Source organism: Humulus lupulus, chromosome 2, assembly GCF_963169125.1.
Source record: "Humulus lupulus chromosome 2, drHumLupu1.1, whole genome shotgun sequence".
NCBI classification, from domain to species: Eukaryota; Viridiplantae; Streptophyta; class Magnoliopsida; order Rosales; family Cannabaceae; genus Humulus; species Humulus lupulus.
The window spans coordinates 159,753,420-159,762,270 of record NC_084794.1 but is presented as its reverse complement, the minus strand read 5'-3'; the positions used below and the strand labels follow the sequence as shown (position 1 = coordinate 159,762,270).

The 8,851-nt window shown below is 41.8% G+C and overlaps 1 non-coding gene across 1 annotated transcript; it reads right to left on the bottom strand.

Moving 5' to 3' along the window:
• Positions 1–8,219: 8,219 nt before the first annotated feature.
• On the bottom strand, positions 8,220–8,326 carry LOC133820722 (small nucleolar RNA R71). The gene has a single exon (XR_009887122.1). It is a non-coding gene; the product is annotated as a small nucleolar RNA R71 (small nucleolar RNA).
• Positions 8,327–8,851: the final 525 nt, after the last annotated feature.

Here is an 8,851-nt window from a genome sequence, read left to right as displayed (position 1 = left end):
ACCCAAGGAAACTCCGCACCTCTGATGCGTTCCTCGGCCTGGGGCAATCCCTTACTACTTCTACCTTGGACGGATCCACCTTAATCCCTTTTGCAGCAACTATATGCCCAAGGAAAGTCACCTCTGGCAACCAAAACTCACACTTCTTAAACTGCATATAACTGGTGTTCCCTTAATCACTGTAAAACCTGTCGAAGATGTCGCTCGTGCTCTGCCTCCGAACTGGAGTACACCAAGATGTCGTAGATGAAGACAATGACAAACTGATCCAAGAAATCCTTGAACACCTTGTTCATTAGATCCATGAAAGCTGCTGGGGCGTTGGTCAAACCAAAAGACATGACCAAAAACTCATAGCGTCCATACCGCGTTCGGAAGGCCATCTTCGGTATGTCCTCATCCTTGATCCTCAGCTGGTGATAACCAGATCGAAGATCAATCTTTGAGAACATCGTCTTTCCCTACAGCTCATCAAACAAGTCATCAATCCTTGGTAGGGGATATTTATTCTTAATAGTCAACTTGTTCAATTCCCTGTAATCTATACACATCCTCAAAGTCTTGTCCTTCTTCTTAACAAACAAGACTGGAGCACCCCATGGTGAGTAACTAGGTCTGATGAATCCCAAATCCAGAAGCTCCGGCAACTGTATCTTTAATTCCTTTAACTCTACTGGTGCCATTCTATATGGTGTCCTTGATACTGGCTCTGTCCCCAATGCTAACTCGATAACAAATTGAATCTCCCTGCGTGGCGGCAATCCCAGTAGCTCCTCAGGGAATACATCCAAAAACTCACAAACCACCCTGGTCTCTCTCGGCACTGCTAGCAACACCTTGGTAGTGTCCACCACACTAGCCAGAAAACCTATACATACACCCTGTAACAAGTCTCTGGCCCTCAATGCATAAATCAAGGGTACGCGGGGTCCACACACCGCACCCAGAAAGACGAAAGGGTCCTCGACCTCAGGCTCAAGAGTCACCATCTTCTTCCTACAGTCAATAATAGCCCCATATCTGTCCAACTAGTCCATCCTTAAGATCATATCAAAATCCTCCATATCTAGTTCAATAAAGTCAACTGAAAGCTCCCTACTATCAACCATCACTGGCAATGCCGTAATCCATACTAGAAACTACCAGTTCCCCAGTAGGCAATAAAGTCCCAAACCCCGCAATCCAATACTCACTAGGTCTACACAGTCTATCAATCACTTTACTAGAAACAAAAGAATGTGTAGCACTAGAATCAATCAATGCAGAAAAAAGAGAGCCAGCACTAGAAAGCTGACCTGTCACTACCGAGGGACTAGCCTAGGCCTCTGCCTACGTCAAAGTGAACACTCGAGCTGGAGTCAAGCTGTCCACCTTTCCTGCTTCCCCTTTCTTCACTGTTGGGCAATCCTTCTTGAGGTGCCCCACCGTGCCACATACATAGCAAGCCTTGGCCCGACATTCGCCCTGATGGCATCTTTTACACCTTGGGCACTCTGGAAAACTTCTCCATGGTTCTCCGCTGCCCTGACGGCCGCCCTGACCACCCCGACCCCTCTTATCAGGACCGGTAGCAGTCGAAGTATCAACGGCCTTTCTCTTGAAATCATTGGAGACTCCGCCCCTACCTAACCTAGAATAAGGAGGTACCACCCTACGACCCTCGCGCCTCACCGCACTTTCCTTCCAAAATTTATTCTCTGCTTCCTCAGCAGTAAGAGCCTTCTCAATAGTGTGGGCATAAGTTGTCCCTCCAAGTACTGTTGTAATCCTAACATCCCGGGATATCATAGCATTAAGCCCCCGAATAAACCTGTCTTGCCTAGATGCATCAGTTAGCACAAGGTCTGGTGCGAACTTCGTGAGTCTGTCAAACATCAAGGCATACTCTATAACTGTCATGCTGCCCTGAACCAACCCTACGAACTCATTATCCTTCGCTGCACTGATGGCAACATTATAATACTTCTGACTGAACAGATCTTTAAATCCTTCCCAACTCAATGCAGTAGCATCCCTGGTCTGTGAGGCCACTTCCCACCAAATGCGGGCATCCTCTCTCAACATATACGTGGCACAGGCCACTCTGTCATGTCCCTCAATCCTCATGAAATCCAGGATAGTAGTAATCATAGTCAGCCATTGCTCGGCCTTTAATGGATCAGGTCCCCCCTCAAAGATTGGGGGTTGCTGCTTCCTGAACCGCTCATATAATGGCACCCACCTGTTTCCAACCTCCCCAGACTGTACAACTAGTACCACTGCAGGTGGTACAATAGGGGCAGCACTCCCTGATGGAGCCTGCTGTCGCAACAAGTGAATTGCTCATCTTGACTCTGCAATCGCGCTTGCATATCTACCATAAGTTGTTGCCAGTTATCAGGGTCTGGAGGAGGAATCAGGCCCTGGTCATCACCCCCAGTCCCAGACTAGTGCCAACTAGCCGTGTAGATTTTCTTGGACGCATAGCTATCGAAGTCAATCTGCAATCAACAACTCGGCAATCAGACCATGATTACAGGGTAAAAGCTTTTCCAAAATCCATTAAAGGAACATAACCAATCACAAACATTCAGAATATAGGCATTCATCCACATGCAACGGCTGCTGATAAGCATGCCCCAACATTACCACACAACAGCTAAGATAAAAGCATTTATCCATGCACAATATACAGTTAATCATCCAAATATTCATTTACATGCACAGCGATGCTAATAAGCATGCCTTAATGTTTTCATACAGCAGTCAAGGGCCAGGCCCTATCAGTATCTCATACATCCTATTAATCCATTGAACAACAACATTCATAATTCATTACAAGCATATAAGCATACATTCACATTACCAAACCCTGAATCGAGCTTGTCTCTAGCAGAGAATGTACATGTCCAGCCGGTCTTCAGGAATCCTTAAACCTAGGATGCTCTGATACCAAGTTGTAACGCCCTGGATAGCCAAGATCGCTACACTGTGTATTTATAAGGTGCAGGACTTGCTAATCAAGTCACTTAGTTAAAAACGTGTCACTAAAACCATTAAGGTGCTAGGGTTAAAGGATTTTTGTCTCAAAAGACATTTACCACATAATTAATTATTTACATATGGGATCCCAAAAGAAATAGCATTTAAAAGTCTATTTACAAAATTCAAGGTGTACAGACATCCACCAGTCTTTCTAAAGGAAAAACAGAAGTTTTCGTATTCCTGTCCCTATCTCCAACTCAACTGTGGCGGCTGAGCAGCTGATCATGTACATTCTGCTCTCAAAGCTCTCCAAATCAGGGCTAATCAAGCTTGCCCTTGCCTTTACCTGCACCACGTAGCACTCGTGAGCCAAGGCCCAACAAGAAAACATATCATATTACATAACAAGCAATAGTAATATTTGGATGACCCTTTAAGCACGTTCATACACCTAACATACCACAATATTCACAAAGCATGGAGATTCAACCAAAGAGTCAGCTAATCATCACCCAACTATTCAGCAAAACAACCCACCAAACAATAATAGTAAACAAATCATATTATAATAAGGGCCGACACTTAAGGTCGCACCCTCTGTTTACCCCACTGACTCCGACCCGCTTAAACAGAGCTTAGTGCATAACAAGCTGTCCTCGGCTACCAATGGCCGAGTCGCGCCCTATGCGCTAGTGTAAACATTGGCACTCTTAGGCCGTTGGTTTACTGTTTACATGGCATAATACCATCCTTTACAAAGCATACAGAATAGGGAACCCTTAGTCCCATTATAATACCACCATACTAATTACGAGCGACACATCTCGAGCGCGATCCGCTTCCCGAGCTCTAGCTTAACACCTAATCAAAACCAAGAGAGGGAGCACCATTAATAATCGCATTAATATTTCTAGGTGAAGTTCTAGCTTTTGGGACACCGAATTCCACCAAAAATGGTGGTGGAATCGATCCCGAGCACGTCAAGGGCTGCGGCCCTTGAAACCTCCAAAAGATCAATGATGCCCTCAAGGGTTGTGGCCCTTGAAACCTAGACGTGCCCTGCCCCTGAAACAGAGGCTAAGCCTCTCTGAAGACAGACACGCGTCGTGGCCCTGCCCTGAGGCACCGCGGCGCTTCCCCACTGCAGAGCCCCCTTGGCTCATCCTGGCTTCGCAGGGCCGCACCGCTCTAGAACAGAGCCGCGGCCCAACCCTTCGTGCCCAGAAAAACCACCATTTCTAACATTCTAACCTTACTCCAAACCACCCCAAAGCACCCTAGTTCCAAAACCCATTAATCACAAGACTTTTCACATGGTTTTAACAGCATAATCCAACAGAAATCCAGCTTAAAACCCCATCAAAATCCCTTTTTGATTTCTGAAACTCAGCAACTAAAGAACCCAAAAACTAGTCCAGCAAACTTAGAATTTAAGGTCTAAACTACGAATTGAAGCTTACCTTCTTTGATGAACCACCTCCTTAACAGGTTCTTGAACCAAATTCCAAGCTTCTCTTCTATCCTTAACATCAAAACCATAAACACTTTTAATACTCAGCCAAAACTCAGAGTTCTAAATCTCAAGAATGAGATTCAATTCTTACCTTGACCCTGGTTGAGTGTCCCTTAGTGAGAACTAGGCTAATCCTTCATAAATTCAGCTCAAACACAGAATTTCCAGTTGAGTTTTCCTCAGATTTCTGTAGCTTTCTTAAGAGAGAAAAGTGATACGAACCACACCAACACTGTGATGAAACCCGACACCAAATATGGAACAGCCACCAAGAACATACGAGACTGGAATGGAACCACGACCCAATGCTTAGCCAAGCACGAACCTTGGTATGAGGAAGACGCCACAAACGGGGATGGAATCCGTTTGATAAGTCAGGATGAACGCCACAAGGAATCTCCTTGATAAGTTCAAAAGTTTCTTCAAGAACTCAAGAAGAAATAAACTCACAATTTCATTCAACATAATCTGATTTTTCACATTGTTTTGGCAGTCCTTATAAGGACGAAAATTACATGAAAACAAGACCCTTGGTCTTCCTAATGAAACCGAAAAATTAAGGACAGCCTTTGTCTTCCTAATGAAAACCGAAATTAAAGACAAGCCTTTTGTCTTCCTCATGAAAACCGAAAATTAAAGACAAAAGGACTATTGGACTCACACAAGTCAAATGTTTGACTTATCACAAAATAAACAAAGACTAAAAAACGTGACTAAAAATAAAAAGACTCATTAAGCTCCTAAACTCAGTCAACTTTGATGAGTAAGACAAGTCTTTGTTCTCCTTCAATGTTGACCACGGTCTCCTCTTGTTTTAGGACTTTGTGGACTAGGCTGTTAAGTTCTTCCTTGAATCTCTTGGCTCGTGCCCTCGTCACTGGACCAACTGGAACTTGACTTGATACTTGGGTCTTGGTGTCCTCATCAAAAAGAGAGAGAAGAGAAGAAGGAGAAGAAATGTTAAAGGGTTTGTTTGAGTCTTTTGTTCTACTTCTTTCTATTAACTTAGTCTAATCTTAGCCAGTTAAGTCAATCCCGAGGCTTGGGGTACCGGAAATGTCCCCGAGGGAAAAATGGTAAAATTTCCCAATATTCCCGCCCAGGCTTTCTAACCTCAAATATATCTCCATATATTAATTCCTATAACCCGATAACCCAAATAATCATCTAACACCCGAGATACCCCTTAACTTGTCCCAATTCAAATATTAAGCCCCACTGTGACTTCCCACTAACTAGGATCACCTCGAGTCGCACGCTGCAGATTTACCCACATAATAAGGTGGTTCTCACAAATATAACATACAACCACATTTACATTCACATAGCCATATAACATGTTTATCATATAATCACACGTTATTTTAATAAATTCATACTTAAACCAATTATGCCCTCCCGGCACACTAACCAATGCCATTAAGCCACATTAGTGATTTTGGGTCGTTACATATTTAAGAGTTGCGGCACGACTTGGTAGCGCCGAGACCAAGTCCTTTATAGAATGCATGTTTTCAAAGTTTTCCAAGGGTTGCGGCGCTGGAAGGAAGGGCCGCGATGCTGAAGGATTCTCAAGGCCAGAAGAAATGCACGGGCCATGTCAGATGGAAAGTTGGGTCGTGGCTCGCCTAATTGAAAAAGTCATTTTTCAGGATACAGGTCGCGACCCGCGTTACTTCTGTAAGAAAAATTAGGTTTATAACTAAACTTTGAAAGAAAAGAGGGCAATTTTTGGAGAACGATTTTGGAGAGCAAGGAATACACTGTTGAGCACACCTAGTTATTTTCAATGTTTTTTCTTTTACTTTAGAATTCTATGTTATTTTACATTGATATTCATGTTTAGAATGATGTTTAAGAACTAAATTTCAGCTTAGGTTTACTAATTGACTCTCTTGAAACTCTATTATGATTTAATGCATTTATTTATTTCTTCTTCATCTAAAATCTATTCAGTTCATGTTTATTGTGTATGTGATTGACTGCGCATGTTTTACATACGATTTATGAATTTGAATCTAAATCTAAAAGTGAGATTTAAATATGATAAAATTGAATAGACATATATTTCAATGTAGAACGAGAGTATCAAATTGGTTTATATGATTTAGGGCTGTATTCATTGCTTCCTATTGTTTGAATTGACCATAGAAATATAGGGAAATCACATTAGGTCGAGATTTTTATTTCTTAACTCGATTAGTTAACACTTTTGCATACCTATCATTTCAGTGAGAAGAGTTTCAGTAGTAATTTCATTAAAGAATAATAAAGTGGATAGAAGAGAAGATTAGGATTCCTAATTGTTTCATAGTGAATTTAATCCTTGTGTTTTTGTTGTTAATTAATTTATGCAATTTTCATTTATTTCTGTTTTCTTGTTTTCAAATTTCACAAATATAGTTTTCATTAGCCAAATAGAAACTAGAAATTAATTATTTGTTAATTGATAAATCAGTCTTCGTGGAAGGATACTTGTTCTTATCGAGATTTATTACAAATTGCGATTACGTATACTTGTGTAGTAATAAAATCTGCAACAAGTTTTTGGTGCTGTTGCTAGGGACTAGAAAATTATCAATATTAAAATAGTTAATTTTATTATATGCGTAGAAGGAGGTGATACGAACCACGCCAACAAGTGTGACGAAACCCGACACCAAATATGGAACAGCCACCAAGAACACACGAGATTGGAATGGAACCGCGACCCAATGCTTAGCCAAGCACGAACCTTGGTATGAGGAAGACGCCACAAACGGGGATGGAATCCGTTTGAAAAGTCAGGATGAACGCCACAAGGAATCTCCTTGATAAGTTCAAAAGTTTCTTCAAGAACTCAAGAAGAAATAAACTCACAATTTCATTCAACATAATCTGCCTTTTCACATTGTTTTGGCAGTCCTTATAAGGACGAAAATTACATGAAAACAAGACCCTTGGTCTTCCTAATGAAACCGAAAAATTAAGGACAGCCCCTTTGTCTTCCTAATGAAAACCGAAATTAAAGACAAGCTTTTTGTCTTCCTCATGAAAACTGAAAATTAAAGACAAAAGGACTATTGGACTCACACAAGTCAAATGTTTGACTTATCACAAAATAAACAAAGACTAAAAAAAAACGTGACTAAAAATAAAAAGACTCATTAAGCTCCTAACTCAGTCAACTTTGATGAGTAAGACAAGTCTTTGTTCTCCTTCAATGTTGACCACGGTCTCCTCTTGTTTTAGGACTTTGTGGACTAGGCTGTTAAGTTCTTCCTTTAATCTCTTGGCTCGTGCCCTCGTCACTGGACCAACTGGAACTTGACTTGATACTTGGGTCTTGGTGTCCTCATCAGGAGGGGAGCAAATAATATTGTTCTTATTAATCCTGAGATTGAGAAGACTTGTAGGTAGAATCGTAGAAACAAGAGGGCTGAAAATTCTACTGTTGCCATGGTTGAGAACATAAATATGAGATGTGGGGAACAATGGTAATGAAAGAATGTACCTAGCCACGCCAGCCCAGGTGCAACCTCAGAATCCCATCGGTCGAAGTTTGAGGGATTATGTACTCCCTACTATTACGGGGGTACAGAATGGAGTGAGCGACGATGCAATCAGGTTGAGGCTATTCCCATTTTCACTGCGGGAAAGAGCTAAGAGTTGGTTGAACTCCCCTTAATCCAATTCTATAAATACTTGGGAGGATTTGGCTTAGAAATTCCTTGCCAAGTTCTTTCCTCCGTCAATAGCTACTAAATTGAGAGGGGAGATTAACAATTTCTATCAGATGGATGGTGAATCTTTGTATGACTCTTGGGAAAGGTTCAAGGAATTGCTGAGGAAATGTCCCCATCACGGCATTGAAAAGTGGATGTTGGTCCACAACTTTTACAATGGATTGTGCGGTACTACTCGCACTATAATTGATGATGCAGCTGGAATGGCATTTTTGAGTAAAAGTGCCAACGAGGCATATGAGTTGTTGGAAGATATGGCTACAAATAATCGTCAATGGTAGGATGAGGGTGCACCTAGTAACAAAAAGGTAGTTGGGGTTCATGAATTAGATACAATCACTGCCTTGACTACTCAGGTTGCTTCCACAACAAAACAGTTACAACAAAATATCGTGTCTGCTAATGCCATTCAAATGCCAGTACGTTGTGGAATTTGTGGGGGTCCACACTCTTTCGATCAATGTCCTTTAGGTGACCCTAATAATAATATTCCCATGGACCAAGCTCAGGTTCAGGCAGTGGGAAATTTTCAAAGGCCTTTCAACAATCCATTCTCCAACACTTGCAGTCCTGGGTGGAGAAATATCCCAAATTTCTCATGGAGAAACAATCAAAGCTGTAATGACCCCAAATTTTCTAATGAGGCTTA